At 50.3% G+C, this 18,454-nt stretch overlaps 1 protein-coding gene across 2 annotated transcripts in view; it reads left to right on the forward strand.

Moving 5' to 3' along the window:
• Positions 1-18,454, forward strand: part of filip1b (filamin A interacting protein 1b) — a 326,296-nt gene that overhangs the window by 156,314 nt on the left and 151,528 nt on the right. The gene's annotated exons all lie outside the window — the stretch shown is intronic.

Consider the following 18,454-nt stretch of genomic DNA (forward strand, 5'->3'; position numbering starts at 1 on the left):
TCGAGGTGGGCAGCCAATTAGGCTCATGAAGAAGAGACTTTTTAACCTGGTGTAAAAGAGGCAAACTGATTTTTCAGTAAGTTAATGTTCCTTCCAGGCCTAGAGGCTCTCTCTGCCTGCCTGGATGTGGGTTCCAGTAAAAGCCACCGAAGCCTTGCTCCTTCAGGTAATTCTTTCATGTGTTACCCTCAGACTGAGTATTTCAGCAGTCTTCCTGTGCAAGAATACCATTTTCTCTCTCATCTGCCGCCGTATAATCCTGGTGGATATTTTGGATTTCATATGGATTTAAGCAATTTCCGTACGAGCCTGCAATTTGCATGACAGTACAACTTTGCAAAGTGCACAGGGATTTACATCAGAGCAGCTTCTAACTGGAACAATGCTGGAGTGAGAGAGACCTCTGGTATGAATAGTTTGGAAGAATTAGAAGTCATAAAACAAGTCATAAATCGTTCAAACGTCTGGTCCTTTGTGGCTTTGGTACATAGACAGTGGGCTGTGCATACCGATAACAATTGCATTTAATCTTGACAGGTAATGTAACGTCCTGCTGCTATTAATAAATAATGCACCCGTATCTGGAGACTCTCTTCTAGCACCTCTGTTTTATATCCTTGGACATAATAGAGGAAAATGTTTGTCATCTGACAGGCAATCACTCACCTGTAGTCTGCAATCTCTCCGTTATAACTTCTCTTCAGCTTTCACCACATTTTATTAATAGCACTATGGCTGAACCTATCTCTTTTGTTATTCTGAGCTCCAAAAGCAACATCCCTCATGAACTCATGATTTTCCAACATGTAATGTCGATGAGTTTCTCCTATACCCCTGCATTCTTGAAACAAAATCCCCCCCAAGATATGGCACAATCATTTATAAAGTATTTCTAACTTCATAGACGAGTTGTTTTTTTACATTTTATTGAACACTGCTGCTATTTAATTCTTTGTTATACTTGAATGCAAATGGCAGCAGTCAATAATATTTTAAATATCCCAGATCCCAATTTCTGATAGTTTGTATCTACCAGCAGAAGTATAGTGGGAAAGCCATAAGTCCACCGATCACAGCTGATCCAGAACTCCCCTCAAATGATGGGGTTGGTTTATATGTGCGGCAGGGACAGATGGGCTGCACCTTGAAACATGAAGCAGCAATACCTGCCCTGGTTGATTGGCGTAACTCAGAGCAGCCTGAAGACACAGGCCATAAAGGTCTTTCCGAGATAAAGATGAAGGTAAGTTTTAAGAGCTGTAGGCCCCAAGAGAATAATTTGCCAGTGTTACAAAGATAATTAATCCCTCCAGAGTTTTGTCCAGGATGCTCCCGCAGCCTTTCCAAAGCTCTGAACGGAACTCTTACTCGCTTTCAGCTGCCAAGAGATCTGCTAACTGAGGCCTAACGAGGGTGGACTGATGAAGGTAGCCCAGCAGCTCCAGAGGAATGCCTGTTTAGAGGTAAATTTATCCTCTTTCCCTTCTCCCGCAACCCCCCCCCCCCCAACCCCCCATGCATTTCCCAATACAAGGGGGCATAACCTTGAAATTAGTATGAGGCCATTCAAGGCTGGTGTCAAGCAGCATTTTTTCATACGTGTTGAGTTCAAGGAAGCAGCCACACAGGAAACGTAAGGAACAAAAGATTTTTTTACAGTAGAACGAAGACTCTATGTAAACTGGTCCCAAAAGGGGCTACCCGCGCCAGATCCACACTCGGGCCAGAGGTTTAATCTCCTGGTTTTCTCTCCCACTGATGAGGGAGCTCTGCCCCTCAGCGGGGAAGTTCGTACTCCCCGAGACTCACGGGGAGCCTAAACGCCTGGGCCCCATGGGTCTCGTGTAGGTTACATCAACACAAATCTGGAAGTCAACTCCCAAAGCGGGAAGAAAGGCGGGAAGGGGAACGAAGGAATGCATATGGATTGGGAGACTCCCACGCGGGGAGGTCAATGGGACAGCGGGGGAAGCTGGGGTCAGCAGGCGTCAGCTGACTTACGGGAGAGACGTGGGGGGAGCAAAAAAGCTAGACAGGGGTCTAGCGGGGGGGAGAGGAGGCGGGGAAGGGGGGAGGAAAAAGGGTTGCTGCTGCACTGGCCGAAAGGGAATGGGACACAGAAGAGGTGGTCGGGATGGGGATCCCCCCTCTGGGGGACTGGAGGGTGAGGGAGGCGTGTACACGGGACTGGCCCAGAAAAGGAGATGGCTAGTCGGCGGGGCGGGGGGGGGGGGGTGAGGGCCCCTCCAATCCGGCTGATAACGTGGAATGTGAGGGGCCTGAATGGGCCGGTGAAGCGGGCTCGAGTGTTCGCGCACTTAAAGGGACTGAAGGCGGACGTGGCCATGCTCCAAGAGACACACCTGAAGGTGGCGGACCAGGTCAGGCTAAGAAAGGGATGGGTAGGACAGGTATTCCACTCGGGAATGGACGCGAAGAATAGAGGGGTGGCAATATTGGTGGGAAAGCGGGTGTCATTTGAGGCCAAGACTATTGTAGCGGACAATGGAGGGCGATATGTAATGGTGAGCGGTAGGCTGCAAGGGACGTGGGTGGTTTTGGTAAACGTATACGCCCCGAACTGGGATGATGCAGGATTCATGAAGCGCATGTTGGGGCGCATTCCGGACCTGGAGATAGGAGGCCTGATAAAGGGAGGGGACTTCAATACAGTGTTGGATCCAGCACTGGACCGCTCCAAATCAAGGACTGGAAACAGGCCGGTGGCGGCCAAGGTACTTAGGGGGTTTATGGATCAGATGGGGGGAGTGGACCCATGGCGGTTTGCAAGGCCGCAGGCCAGGGAATTTTCTTTCTTCTCCCATGTACACAAAGCCTACTCCCGGATAGATTTCTTTGTTCTGGGTAGGGCGCTCATCCCGAGGGTGGAGGGGACGGAGTATTCGGATATAGCCGTTTCGGACCATGCCCCACACTGGGTGGAACTGGAGCTGGGAGAGGAGAGGGACCAACGCCCGTTGTGGCGGCTGGATGTGGGACTGCTGGCGGACGAGGTGGTGTGTGGGAAGGTGAGGGGGTGTATCGAAAGGTACTTGAAGGCCAACGACAATGGGGAGGTGCGGGTGGGGGTGGTATGGGAGGCGTTGAAGGCGGTGATCAGGGGAGAGCTCATTTCCATTAGGGCTCATAGGGAGAAGACAGAGGGTATGGAAAGGGAGAGGTTAGTGGGGGAGATTTTGAGAGTGGACAGGAGATACGCAGAGGCCCCGGAGGAAAGATTACTTGGGGAAAGACGACGGCTCCAGACGGAGTTTGACCTGTTGACCACAGGGAAGGCGGAGGCACAGTGGAGGAAAGCGCAGGGGGCGACCTACAAGTATGGGGAAAAGGCTAGTCAGATGCTGGCACACCAGCTCCGTAAGAGGATGGCAGCGAGGGAAATAGGGGGAGTCAAAGATGGAAGGGGAGCCACGGTTCGGAATGCGACGAAAATAAACGAGGTATTCAAGGCCTTTTATGAAGAGCTGTACAGATCCCAGCCCCCAGCGGGAGATGAGGGGATGAGACGATTCCTAGATCAGCTGAGATTCCCGAGGGTGGAGGAGCAAGAGGTGGCTGGTTTGGGGGCACCAATTGGGTTAGAGGAGCTGAGCAAGGGTTTGGGGAGCATGCAGGCGGGGAAGGCCTCGGGACCGGACGGATTGCCGGTGGAGTTCTACAGGAAGTACGCAGACCTGTTGGCCCCGCTACTGGTGAGGACCTTTAATGAGGCAAGAGAGGAGGGGACCCTGCCCCCAACAATGTCGGAAGCAACAATTTCTTTGATCCTAAAGCGGGACAAGGACCCACTGCACTGTGGATCGTACAGACCGATCTCGCTCCTCAATGTGGATGCAAAGTTGCTGGCAAAAGTGCTGGCCACGAGGATCGAGGACTGTGTCCCGGGGATAATCCACGAGGACCAGACAGGATTTGTAAAGGGCAGGCAACTAAACACCAATGTGCAGCGGTTCTCAAACGTGCTAATGATGCCATCGGAGGAGGGAGAGGCGGAGATAGTGGCAGCTATGGACGCGGAGAAGGCCTTTGACCGAGTAGAGTGGGAGTACCTCTGGGAGGTGCTGCGCAGGTTTGGGTTCGGGGTAGAGTTTATCAATTGGGTTAAGCTCCTTGACAGAGCCCCGATGGCGAGTGTAGTGACGAACCGGCGGAGGTCGGAGTACTTTCGACTGTACCGAGGGACGAGACAGGGGTGCCCCCTGTCCCCCCTGTTGGTCGCATTGGCGATCGAACCATTGGCCATGTCATTGAGGGAGTCTAATAAATGGAAGGGGGTGGTCCGAGGGGGAGAAGAGCATCGGGTGTCGCTATATGCGGATGACCTGTTGCTGTACGTGGCGGATCCAATGGAGGGGATGGTGGAGGTCATGCAGACTCTAAGGGAGTTTGGGGAGTTTTCGGGCTATAAGCTCAATGTAGGGAAGAGTGAGCTCTTTGTATTACAGGCGGGGGACCAAGAAAGGGGGATAGGGGATCTACCGCTGAGGAGGGCGGAGGGGAGCTTTCGGTATCTGGGGATCCAGATAGCCAGGAGTTGGGGGACCCTACATAAACTGAATCTGACGAGGTTGGTGGAGCAAATGGAGGAGGATTTCAAAAGATGGGACATGTTACGCTGGCGGATAGAGTGCAGTCGGTCAAAATGGTGGTCCTTCCGAGGTTTCCGTTTGTGTTTCAGTGCCTTCCCATCGTGATCACTAAGGCCTTTTTTAAGAGAGTAGGCAGGAGTATTATGGGGTTTGTGTGGGCGAATAAGACCCCGAGAGTAAGGAGAGGGTTCCTGGAACGCAGTAGGGACCGAGGAGGGTTGGCGCTGCCAAACCTGGGGAGCTACTACTGGGCAGCAAATGTGGCGACGATCCGCAAGTGGGTTATGGAGGGAGAGGGGGCGGCATGGAAGAGGATGGAGATGGCGCCTGTAAAGGAATGAGCCTGGGGGCGTTGGTGACGGCACCGCTGCCGCTCTCGCCGACAAATTATACCACGAGCCCGGTGGTGGCCGCAACGCTAAGGATCTGGGGCCAGTGGAGACGGCACCGGGGTGCAATGGGAGCATCGGTGTGGTCCCCGATCAGGGGTAACCACCGGTTTGTCCCGGGGAAGATGGACGGGGGGTTCCAGAGCTGGCATCGGGCGGGGATTGGAAGAATGGGGGACCTGTTCATCGACGGGACGTTTGCGAGTCTAGGGGCACTGGAGGAGAAGTTCGAGTTACCCCCGGGAAATGCCTTTAGATATATGCAGGTGAGGGCTTTTGTGAGGCGACAGGTGAGGGAATTCCCGTTGCTCCCAGCTCAAGAAGTTCAAGATAGGGTGATCTCGGGTGTATGGGTCGGGGAGGGCAAGGTGTCGGAAATACACCAGGAATTGAAAGAAGAGGGGGAAGCGCTGGTAGAAGAGTTGAAGGGTAAATGGGAGGAGGAGCTGGGGGAGGAGATCGAGGAAGGTCTGTGGGCTGATGCCCTAGGTAGCGTTAATTCCTCCTCCTCGTGTGCCAGGCTCAGCCTGATACAATTTAAGGTGGTCCACAGAGCGCACTTTACGGGGGTGAGGTTGAGTAGGTTCTTTGGGGTAGAGGACTGATGTGGAAGGTGCTCAGGGAGCCCGGCGAACCATGTCCATATGTTTTGGTCATGCCCGGCACTGGAGGGGTTCTGGAGAGGAGTGGCGGGAGCAATATCTCAGGTGGTGAAAGTCCGGGTCAAGCCAAGCTGGGGGCTAGCAATATTTGGAGTAGTGGACAAACCGGGAGTGCAGGAGGCAAAAAGGCATTCTGGCCTTTGCGTCCCTAGTAGCCCGGCGAAGGATCTTGCTAATGTGGAAGGAGGCGAAGCCCCCCAGCATGGAGGCCTGGATAAATCATATGGCTGGGTTCATAAAGTTGGAGAGGATTAAGTTCACCTTGAGAGGGTCTGCGCAGGGGTACTACAGGCGGTGGCAACCATTCCTAGACTATCTCGCGGAGCGTTAGAGGAAGGTCGGTCAGCAGCAGCAGCAACCTTGTGGGGGGGGGGGGGGGGGGGGGTGGAGGGGACATCCTGGGGGGGGGGACTGCCTGAGAGGGTGGATGAGCAAGAGATAACATGAAGGGTTGGGGAAACTGGCATGTACGGGTGAGGGCCAGTGTACAAAGCTGTGTAAATATATCATTTTGCCATTTTTTTTGTTGTTGCGGGGGGGGGGTTATTGTTTGTAAGGGAGAAAAATTGTGTTAAAAAACTTGAATAAATATATCTATATTTTTTAATTAGTTAATCTTTAAAAGAAGACTATTGTTGATTTCATCAACTCGGCTGGTTCAAAGAGTAATATATGTAATACGTGAAGTAATATAACAGTGGGGGAGGGGGAGGGGGCGTGAGGGAGGAGGTGGGAGCAGACCCGTGGAGGTTTGGGAGGCTGAGGGCGAAGGAGTTTTCATATTTCTCCCATGTGCACCGAGTGTGTTTCCCAATCCCAATTTCTTTGTGATGGACGAAGCACTGTTGGCGGGGGTATGGGACTTGGGGTATTCGGTGGATTTGCAGGTGGTTCAGAGGGAGGCCCAATGGCCTCAATGGAGGTTAGATGTGGGGCTGTTGGCAAGGCTGGTCAATGAGATCTTGAGGGGGGATTGGACGTACTCTGTGGCGCTGGAGGAGGCGTTGTTAAAGGAGAGACAGAGGCTCCAGATGGGGTTTGGATTAGTGTCTACGGAGAAGACGGTGGGGCTGTTGCGGGGGGCCGGCGGACAGTTTACAAGGATGGGGAGAAGGCAAGTCGGATGCTGGCCCATCAGTTGAGGAAGCAAGCAGCAGCAAGGGAATTTGGTAGAGTGATGGATAGGGGAGGGGGTAAGGTGGTAATGCACCCGGAGGGGGTGAAAGGGGTATTTGAGGCCTTTTATAGGAGGCTCTATGAGTCAGAGCCCTCGATGGGGGAGGAGGTGAAGAGGCATTTCCTGGACGTTTTGGAGTTTCCCAAGGTGGAGGAGAGGTGGGTTCAGGGATTGTACGCCCTGATTGTCCCGTGGAAGGTGATGGATGACATGGGGCGGGGAAGGCCCTGGGTCCTGATGGGTCCCCTGTCGTGTTTTATAAAACGTTTGGGGTGGAGCTGGGGGCACTGCTGGTGAGGACGTATAATGAGGCGAGGGAATTTGTCCGGTTTTCGGGATATAAACTGAACATGGGAAAGAGTGAGGTTTGGTGGCAGGTGGGGATTGAGTACTTTAGGGACGTGTTTATAGGGGGCACATTTGCAGGGCTGGAGGAGTTGGAGGAATTGTATGAGTTGCCCAAGGGGAATGGGTTTAGGTACCTGCAGGTTCAGGATTTTGTGAGGAGAGAAATGCCGTCTTTCCCGGGGCAGCTGCCTCCGGTGCTGCAAGATGAGCTTTTGTCAGAAGACAACATAGGGGAGGGGAAGGTGTTGGATATTTATATGGAATTGTTGGGAATGGAGGGTGCCCTGGTGGAGGACGTTAAGCGCAAGTGGAAGGAAGAGCTGGAGGCTGTGACATGGACTGAGGTCTTGCGGAGGGTGAACGTGTCCTCGTCATGTGTGAGGTTAAGCCTTATCCAGTTTAAAGTGGTGCATAGGGCCCACATGATGGTGGCGAGGATGAGCAGGTTTTTTGAGGGGTTGAAGGATAGGTGGGACAGTGTGTGAGGGAGCCCGTGAATCATGTCCATATTTTCTGGGCATGTCCAAGAATCTAATGTGCAGATTCCCGAGGTACCTGAGGCTTTGGGATTCATCCCCTTCGCCTCAGAGACCTCGGACGAGTGCCGTTTGGTACTGGTCCCCACCCTGGTAGTACCAGCCTGGGCAGCACGGTAACACAAGTGGCTAGCACTGTGGCTTCACAGCGCCCCACTGGGTCACTGTCTGTGCGGAGTCTGCACGTTCTCCCCGTATCTGTGTGGGTTTCCTCCGGGTGCTCTGGTTTCCTCCCACAGTCTAAAGGCGTGTGGGTTAGGTGGATTGGCCATGCTAAATTGCTCTTCGTGTCCAAAAAAGTTAGGAGGGATTATTGGGTTCATTGAGTTATAGGGATAGGGTGGAAGTGAGGGCTTAAATGAGTCGTGTCGCGTTGGGTGCTCTGCTACATAGACGAACCAACAAAGTTGCGGATGGTTCAACTCAGTTTTATTACTAACAATAACAACTTCTGTAAACTGGTTACTGTGGTTCGTTCATTACTCTCTAACGGGTGGACCTAGCCCTAACACTATCTTGGAGTGGCACTCAGCACATGGTGGATGTCTGAGTGGCTTGCTGTGAGCTCTGTGCCCTGAGCTGTCTCCTGCTGGGATGACCCGGAAGTGTCGTGTTCCCCCTTTTATAGTGTGTATGCTCTTGCCTGTGATTGGCTGTGTGTGTATTGATTGGTCTGTTGATCTGTCCATCAGTGTGTATGTATGTTTGCACCATGATGTTTATCTGAATATCATGACAGGTCGGTGCAGACTCGATGGGCCGAATGGCCTCCTTCTGCACTGTATGTTCGATGTTCATACCCTAACAGTGCCACCTGGGTGCCAGCCTGACCCAGCTGCCATGGGCACTGCCAAGGTGCCAAGATGGCATTTGTTGTGCATGATCGAGCCGTGGTGCTTTGCATCGATGTTGGGGTGGGTGCAGGGCGGGCCAGGGATGCTCCCATAGTGCTTTCGGACTTGAGGGACGTCAGGGATCTCCTTGGGGGCCTCAGAGATCAGGACGTCATTTAAAAATGGGAGCACACCGTTGTACAACCCCGCTGAGGCCCTTTATTTAATGCGAGTGGTGTTGAATAGCCATGTATTTCACGGCGCTGCGAGCGCCAAGCAGCATAAGACCATAGGACATAGGAGCGGAAGTAAGGCCATTCGGCCCATCGAGTCCACTCCACCATTCAATCATGGCTGATTTCAACTCCATTTACACGCTCTCTCTCCATAGCCCTTAATTCCTCGAGAAATCAAGAATTTATCAACTTCTGTCTTAAAGACATGTGCCTAAATGCCCTCGCCATGGGACTTTGTTCCCATTCAGTTGAATCGAGTCCAAGATAATAATTCATAAACCAAAAGAGAAAATGCTGGAAAATCACATCAGGTCTGGCAGCAACTGTTGAAAGAAAAGAGCTAACGTTTTGAGTCCAGATGACCCTTTGTCAAAACTAAAAGGCATAGAAAGTGGGAGATTTGGGGCGGGATTCTCCGACCCCCCCCGCCAGGTGGGAGAATCCCTGGGGGTCGGCGTGAATCCCGCCCCCGCCGTCCTTCTAATTATCCCTCTCCCCAAAAATTGCCCCGGCGTGAGTCGCGCCGCCCACCTCGGAGAATGGCGGGGTCCGGCGCGACTCAATGGGCCCCGGGGCTGACCGAATTCTCCGGCCCGCGATGGGCCGAAGTCCCACCTGCTCTTTGCCAGTCCCGCCGGATAAAAATAAAAGATGTGAAAGGCCAAACAGCAGAGACACTAAAATCAGAGGGTAAGTTTTGACAGATGTAGATGTGGGGGGAGGGGGGACATGGGTGGGAGAGAGGTAAACTGAGAAAAGGGGGAGGAAGCGGGCAGCAAAGGGGAGAAAAGGTAAGGAAAGGGGGGATAAGATAGGGGGAAACAGTGGAGGGTTAAATATATATATAAAGAAAGACAGTATAAATATCCAGCATTTTCCTTTTTAGTTTCAGATTCCAGCATCTGCAGTAATTTGCTTTTATCGTCATTCATAAACCCAAAAGAATTTAGGGGGAACCTCTTTAGCCAAAAAAAGTGGTTAGAACGTGGTGCAGTTTCAGGAAGTTGACTTCTATACAAATTGTTTTTTCTTCATAAGTATTAAACAGGTTTATTATGCTTTGTTTGGCTTCTGCCCATATGACAGACATTCGATGCATTGGGTTGCTTGAAATAGGGTCGGAAGGATCAAGGCCCCCAATGCGGGGCACCACCAAAGTGGTTAAGAGTAGGGAAGAATAAGTGATGCCAATCTTATAGAGAATAAGAGGAAAGAAAACTAAAAGAGGCATTGGTTCCACAGCCCTGTGGAAAGTATAAATTAGAGTAGAATCCTGTACAATAAAAATTGAGGCAACACAATGAGGATGCAGGGAGCAGGAAGATGCGCAGGGCAATATATTTGGTGCTAAGGATGAACAATATTCAGACAAGCAATGAAGAATAGTAACATTGGTAAAAAAAGAGAATCAGAGAATCTCTACAGTGCAGAAGGAGGCCATTTGTCCCATCGAGTCTGCACCGACCCTGTGAAAGACCACCCTACCTAGGCCCAAACCCCCACTTTATTCCTGCCACCCCACCCTGAGAGGCAATTTAACATGACCAATCCATCTAATCTACACATTTTTGGACTGTTGGAGGAAACCGGAGTACCCGGAGGAAACCCACCGGGGTGGGGGGGGGGGGGGGGGGGGGGGCGGGGGGGAGCAATTGCAAACCTCGAACCAGGGTCCTTGGTGTTGTGAGGCAGCAGTGCTAACCACTGTGCTACTGTGCCACCCCAGCAGAGAAGAGCAGTAAATGACTGAGACGTGGATGCCAAAGGTAAGAGAGGGAACAGCCATCAAACAATGCCTTTTTTTTTGTTGCCTGTTCAAAAGTGTGAATGAGGTGTTACAAGAGTCTCCCAAGACATTTTAGCTGTTGGCAGCTTAGCATGTACTGGGTTGATCTTGTAGTAACAGCTTGTATGTATGTGCTGTATCTGAACTGTTAATGCAATGGGTCAGGGTGAAAAATTGAAGTGTCATTGTTTTCAGAAATGGATTTGATTTGCAGCCTCAACAATGAAATCTTTCATACGACTTTCACATTTGTTTTTTGTTTAGTTGTCCCAATAGATTCTTATTGTAAAAATTACACTGGGACTGGCTTTTCCACAGGGCATCTGCTGCTCGCTGAACAGCAGCATTGATGATGAGGTAATGTCATCAACATCAAAGGAAAACTAATATAGTGGGAAAAGCAGACATTTCTGCCTCGCAGCCCTGAACAATAAAAATGGCCTTTGGCCGGTTTCATTTTACTGGATTCAGAATCTCTCCATTTCACCCTTTATTCCGCCAATGACTCTGGTTACAGGAATGTTCAACAACAGATTTGTGGTTAACAAGTTTGTTGAGGAACTCATTATTTTGATTGCCAGGTCATTGGATTAATCTGTTGTATCAAATTATTATTCCATTGACAAAATAAAAGAAACATTTAAGCAATCTTACCTCCCTCCCATCCACCCTCCGAATACTTTCCCTCTCTCCTCCAAACATTGACTTAGCTAATCCCTCAGGAGCCGAATGACAAACTGGGCCCAGAACAGGGACCTTCTGATTTCCCCAGTTTAGCAGCATGTTGGATGGTATTTTTGTTCACTGGACCACTGGAGAGTGTCAGCAAGTTCTAACTATGGGTCTCTGCAGTATGTCCGGCCTCTGCTGGGGGCGGCAATGGAGGTGGATGGGGCCTGAAAGTGCCAGTGCCGGCTTGTGTGTCAGATTCCCAATATCATTTCCAGCACTGGCCATTCTAAAGGAGTCATGATTGGGGCCAACAGGACTATCTGCCTCCACGTGGCAGGTAGCCAATTAGGCTCGTTAAAAGCCTTGTTAAGCCAAACACAAATTTGCAGTCTGTTTCCAGTTTCTTGCACCGGCCAGGGTCTTTTTAGGTGGCTGGAGACAGGCACTCAGCAGCAGGCCAGAGAGGTCTAGGGCCCACTCAGCGAGCCCGTGTATGAGAATAGCAACGGACTAATCTGTAGAGAACAAAGAACAAAGAAAAGTAAAGCACAGGAACAGGCCCTTCGGCCCTCCAAGCATGTGCCGACCATGCTGCCCGTCTAAACTAAAATCTTCTACACTTCCTGGGTCCGTATCCCTCTATTCCCATCCTATTCATGTATTTGTCAAGATGTCCCTTATTGTCACTATTGTCCCTGCTTCCACCACCTCCTCCGGCAGCGAGTTGCAGGCACCCACTACCCTCTGTGTAAAAAAACTCCTCTAAACCTTGCCCCTCGCACCTTAACCCTATGCCCCCTAGTAAATGACCCTTCTACCCTGGGAAAAAGCCTCTGACTATCCACTCTGTTTATGCCCCTCATAATTTTGTAGACTTCTATCAGGTCGCCCCTCAACCTCCGTCGTTCCAGTGAGAGCAAACTGAGCTTATTCAACCGCTCCTCATAGCTAATACCCTCCATACCAGGCAACATCCTGGTAAATCTCTTCTGCACCCTCTCTAAAGCCTCCACATCCTTCTGGTAGTGTGGTGACCAGAATTGAACACTATACTCCAAGTGTGGCCTAACTAAGGTTCTATGCAGCTGCAACATGACTTGCCAATTCTTATACTCAATGCCCCGGCTAATGAAGGCAAGCATGCCGTATGCCTTCTTGACTACCTTCTCCACCTGTGATGCCCCTTTCAGTGACCTTGGACCTGTACACCTAGATCTCTCTGACTGTCAATACTCTTGAAGGTTCTACCATTCACTGTATATTCCCTACCTGCATTAGACCTTCCAAAATGCATTACCTCACATTTGTCCGGAATAAGCTCCATCTGCCATCTCTCCGCCCAAGTCTCCATACGATCTAAATCCTGCTGTATCCTCTAACAGTTCTCATCGCTATCCGCAATTCCACCAACCTTTGGTTCATCTGCAAACTTACTAATCAGACCAGTTACATTTCCTCCAAATCATTTATATATACTCCGAACAGCAAATGTCCCAGCACTGATCCCTGCGGAACACCACTAGTCACAGCCCTCCAATCAGAAAATAATCCTCCCATTGGTATTCTCTGCCTTTTATGACCTAGCCAGTTCTGTACCCATCTTGCCAGCTCACCCCTGATCCTGTGTGACTTCACCTTTTGTACCAGTCTGCCATGAGGGACCCTGTCAAAGGCCTTACTGAAGTCCATATAGCCAACATCCACTGCCCTACCTGCATCAATCGTCTTTGTGATCTCTTCGAAAAACTCTATTAAGTTAGTGAGACACGACCTCTCCTTCACAAAACTGTGCTGCCTCTTGCTAATACGTCCACTTGCTTCCAAATGGGAGTAGATCCTGTCTCGAAGAATTCTCTCCAGTAATTCCCCTACCACTGACGTAAAGCTCACCGGCCTGTAGTTCCCTGGATTATCCTTGCTACCCTTCTTAAACAAAGGAAGAACATTGGCTATTCTCCAGTCCTCTGGGACATCACCTGAAGACAGTGAGGATCCAAAGATTTCTGTCAAGGCCTCAGCAATTTCCTCTCTTGCCCCCTTCAGTATTCTGGGGTAGATTCCATCAGGCCCTGGGGACTTATCTACCTTAATATTTTTCAAGACGCCCAACACCTCATCTTTTTGGATCTCAACGTGGCCCAGGCTATCTACATACCCTTCCCCAGACTCAACATCCACCAATTCATTCTCTTTGGCGAAAACTGATGCAAAGTATTCATTTCGTACCTCGCCCATTTCCTCTGGCTCCACACATAGATTCCCTTGCCTATCCTTCAGTGGGCCAACCCTTTCCCTGGCTACTCTCTTGCTTTTTATGTACGTGTAAAAAGCCTTGGGATTTTCCTTAACCCTATTTGCCAATGACTTTTCGTGACCCCCTTTTAGCCCTCCTGACTCCTTGCTAAAGTTTCTTCGTACTTTCCTTATATTTCACACAGGCTTCATCTGTTCCCAGCCTTCTAGCCCTGATAAATGCCTCCTTTTTCTTTTTGACGAGGCCTACAATATCTCTCGTTATCCAAGGTTCCCAAAATTTGCCGTATTTATCCTTCTTCCGCACAGGAACATGCCGGTCCTGAATTCCTTTCAACTGACATTTGAAAGCCTCCCACATGTCAGATGTTGATTTTCCCTCAAACATCCGCCCCCAATCTAGGTTCTTCAGTTCCCGCCTAATATTGTTATAATTAGCCTTCCCCCAATTTAGCACATTCATCCTAGGACCACTCTTATCCTTGTCCACCAGCACTTTAAAACTTATTGAATTGTGGTCACTGTTCCCGAAATGCTCCCCTACTGAAACTTCTACCACCTGGCCGGGCTCATTCCCCAATTCCAGGTCCAGTATAGCTCCTTCCCTAGTTGGACTATCTACATATTGTTTTAAGAAGCCCTCCTGGATGCTCCTTATAGACTCTGCCCCGTCCAAGCCCCTAGCACTAAGTGAGTCCCAGTAAATACTGGGGAAGTTGAAGTCTCCCATCACAACAACCCTGTTGCTTTTACTCCTTTCCAAAATCTGTCTACCTATCTGCTCCTCTATATCCCGTTGGCTGTTGGAGGGCTGTAGTAAACCCGCAACATTGTGACTGCACCCTTCTTATTCCTGATCTCTACCCATATAGCCTCACTGCCCTCTGAGGTGTCCTCCCACAGTACAGCTGTGATATTCTCCCGAACCAGTAGCGCAACTCCGCCACCCCTTTTACATCCCCCTCTATCCCACCTGAAACATCTAAATCCTGGAACGTTTAACTGCCAATCCTGTCCTTCCCTCAACCAGGTCTCTGTAATCGCAATACCATCATAGTTCTAAGTACTAATCCAAGCTCTAAGTTCATCTGCCTTACCCGTTATGCTTCTCGCATTAAAACATATGCACTTCAGGCCACCAGACCTGCTGTGTTCAGCAACTTCTCCCTGTCTGCTCTTCCTCAGAGCCATACTGGCCTTATTCCCTAGTTCCCCCTCAATGTTTTCACCTTCTGACATACTGCTCCGGTGCCCACCCCCCTGCCATACTAGTTTAAACCCGCCCATGTGACACTAGCAAAGATATTTATGCCTCTCCAGTTTAGATGCAACCCGTCCTTCTTATACAGGTCATACCTGCCCCGGAAGAGCTCCCAGTGGTCCAGATAACGGAAACCCTCCCTCCTACACCAGCTGTTTAGCCACGTGTTTATCTGCTCTATCTTCCTATTTCTAGCCTCACTGGCACGTGGCACAGGGAGTAATCCCGAGATTACAATCCTAGAGGTCCTGTCTTTTAACTTTCTGCCTAGCTCCCTGAACTCCTGCTGCAGGACCCCATGCCCCTTCCTGCCTATGTTGTTAGTACCAGTATGTACAACGACCTCTGCCTGTTTGCCCTCTCCCTTCAGGATGCCCGCTACCCGTTCTGAGACATCCTGGACCCTGGCACCATGGAGGCAACATACCATCCTGGAGTCTCTTTCACATCCACAGAAACGCCTATCTGTGCCCCTGACTATAGAGTCCCCTATGACTATTGCTCTTCTGCGCTTTGACCCTCCCTTCTGAACATCAGAGCCAGCCGTGATGCCACTGCTCTGGTTGCTGCTGTTTTCCCCTGATAGGCTATAGCCCCCAACATTATCCAAAGCGGCATACCTGTTAGAGAGGGGGACAACCACAGGGGATTCCTGCACTGACTGCCTGCCCCTTCTGGTGGTCACCCATCTCTCTGCCTGCACCTTGGGTGTGACCACGTCTCTATAACTCCTATCTATGACGCTTTCCGCCACCTGCATGCTCCTAAGTGCATCCAATTGCTGCTCCAACTGAACCACGCGGTCTGTAAGGAGCTGCCATTGGTTACACTTGCTGCAGATATAGTCGACCGGAACACTGGAAGCATCACAGATCTGCCACATCTTACAGTTGGAGCACTGCACTCGCTGAGGGGCTCCTACATCCCAATTCCCCAACAATAATTGAAAGCACCATTTTTTACTTAAAGTATTTTTAAAAAGCTGGGAGAAGTGACCTCCATGTTGAAGTGCTCACTCTGTTACTTACCTTCCCTCACAGCCTGCTGTTCCTATCTGGATGGAAGATCTTGATTGGCTTTCAGCTTTGTGAGCCCACTCGTCTCCTTTAATTGGACAGGGAACTGACTCCGCCCCAATTTGGGAGCGCCTTTGTGAAAATTCCAATGAGTGACTGCTCCCTCCATCCTCCAATTCCCCAGCCCCCACACCCTGGCACCCGGGGCGGGTTCGGCACCAGGGCACAGGCCCAGCTTCTTTTTCCTGCTTATGTAGGGAAATTCCAGCTCTATAAATTAATAATTGAGCTGTCACTGCACGCTCTCTTGTGGCTCAATTGGTAAGTTTAGTTTTCCAAACTTCTTTTTACTGGGACCCACTTTTACCGGCCGACCTTTAGGATTCACGCCAACCGACCTTCGCAACCCAAGCCGGCCGACCTTCACGACCCACATCGGCCGACCTTCACGATCCACGCCAGCCGACTTTTACGATCCTTGTCAGCAGATCTTCACGGCACACCATTTTTACTTACCTTTAATGCGACAGGTGAGCCTGCTTGGTCCTCTTGATCTCACTTGCTTTGTCAGTCAATATTACATTCCTACAAGGACATCAACTGATGGTTCTCACTGAATCCTTTCAAAAAATCAAGAGGCTTGTCCTCAAACTCGACATGCTTTGTCTTTGATTGCCTTTGAAGTTTTGACGGTTTTAAACTCTCATTTGCCAGTAGTTCCTTTCACGTGGGCTTTGGATCCTGGTTTGCATTGGCACAATTAATAAAGCCATACCTCAAGAAATCATCTTTATACTGCTTTGTTCCCGATTTGAGTTTTTCTTTGTTTAAAACAATCCATCTTCAGTTCTTCACAGTCCTACCGCCTAGCTAGCTCGCTGATAGAGAATGGAGCAATCGCTCCTCGGTGATTTTACGGCAAAAGCATGGACATACAAGGCGGGTGACACCAGTATAGTGTCAGGCGTGTGACCTGCTCTCTGCTGCCACGGCCGTTCTGCCGTTTCTCCAGGCCCCCAAAATCAGCGTGTGCATGTAGTACTCCATGCGGCTGGGGGGCCATTGTCAGAGGCCCGCCCAGCGAACCTCTGCTCCCGACCGGCCGAGTTCCCGACGGCGCGGGACTAACATACTATGGCCGGTCAGGATGCTTGCCTGATGGCTGCGGACTCTGTCCGCAGCTGCCCTGGTGAGGGGCGGGGGATCGTGCACCGGCGGGGGGGGGGGGGGGGGGGGGGGGGGCCTTATGGGCGGCCGGGGGAGAGATTGGGCCGGACGGATCTTCGGGCACATGGCCAATCGGGAGGGCCTACATTTCGAAGCTGCCTCCGCAGTCCATGTTGACCATGGCGCTCGGTGCATCCGCTGGAGGCCACGTTGTGCGCATGCGCGGACTCCAGACCGGAAGTGCAGGGGCCCGTATCCGCAGCTAAAGCTGTGTGAATCGCTTTGGATACCTGCTAGCCCCTTGCAGGTCAGTGAATCGACTGTTGTTTTTTATTGGAAACTCGGGTGTGAAACACCAGTGTTTTTACGCTGGCGTGTGAACATAGCTGGTTTACAATTTGGGTTTACAAGCCTAATTGGGGGCTGGTTTAGCAGTGGTCTAAACAGCTGGCTTGTAATGCAGAACAATACCAGCAGCGCGGGTTCAATTTCCGTAGCGGTCTCCCCGAACAGGTGCAGGAACATGGCGACTAGGGGCTTTTCACAGTAACTTCATTGAAGCCTACTTGTGACAATAAGCAATTATTATTAGCCCCATTTTGGGGGAATCCAGCCAAATGACTCTTGTAACCAAACTGCAGACATCTGAGAAATTATTGAGATCCAGCAGAAAACCGCATTGGATCTTTTGATAACACAAAGTGCTTGTGACATGTAAACAGTCTGTTATGTTCATTGGCCAACTTCAATCTCATCAACGAAACATGTAGCACAGCTTGCTGTCAGTAGAGTTGTTGTGATTGCTGACCAGACAGTCTGCTTGTCACTCATTCAGAAATACCACACTGTTAGGGTTCATCTTCGGGGACATTTTATGCACCAGCCTATGGTTTGGCAGAAGGCTAACATGCAGATAATTAATTACATTAGCAAAACTCCCTGCCTGACTACATTCTTCTGAGAAAAGTGACATCATCCCATGGAGTGCTTTGGCAGCAGAGCAGAAAAAACCTACGTGGGCAGGAAATCTATAAAAAAAGACAAATGTCTCCAAGTGCTTAACAAGCCCATGCAAAATGGTGCAAAACCATTTATAGTCAAGTAGAGATTAAAGAACAAAAGAAAGTTGTGAAGGAGACGTTATTTTGGAGCACGTTTATCAAGGTGACAGATGACTCCACCAGGGAATGGAAAAATGTCTCCACTTTCCAATTAATAATTCTTTCACGGATTACCGGGTCAGGAGTTGGCCAACTCAAATATCGTGCGGAGCTGCCCGGCTTTGATAGTGGGCTCAACCCTAATACTATAACACTACACTCGTGTAATGTTTCATTCTCTCGCAGTTTCTACCCTCATCGGCTGGCAGAGTGTGGAGAACAGATGGATTAGACTAAATTTACTTCTTGGCTGAAATCACAACTGCAAATAGGGCAGAGTGTAATCAGCATCTGCTCAATCTAGAGTGTGCTGGCTTCATCGATAGGTTCTGGTGGGTCAGCCTCATT

Source organism: Scyliorhinus torazame, chromosome 1 (genome assembly GCF_047496885.1).
Source record: "Scyliorhinus torazame isolate Kashiwa2021f chromosome 1, sScyTor2.1, whole genome shotgun sequence".
NCBI lineage: Eukaryota > Metazoa > Chordata > Chondrichthyes > Carcharhiniformes > Scyliorhinidae > Scyliorhinus > Scyliorhinus torazame.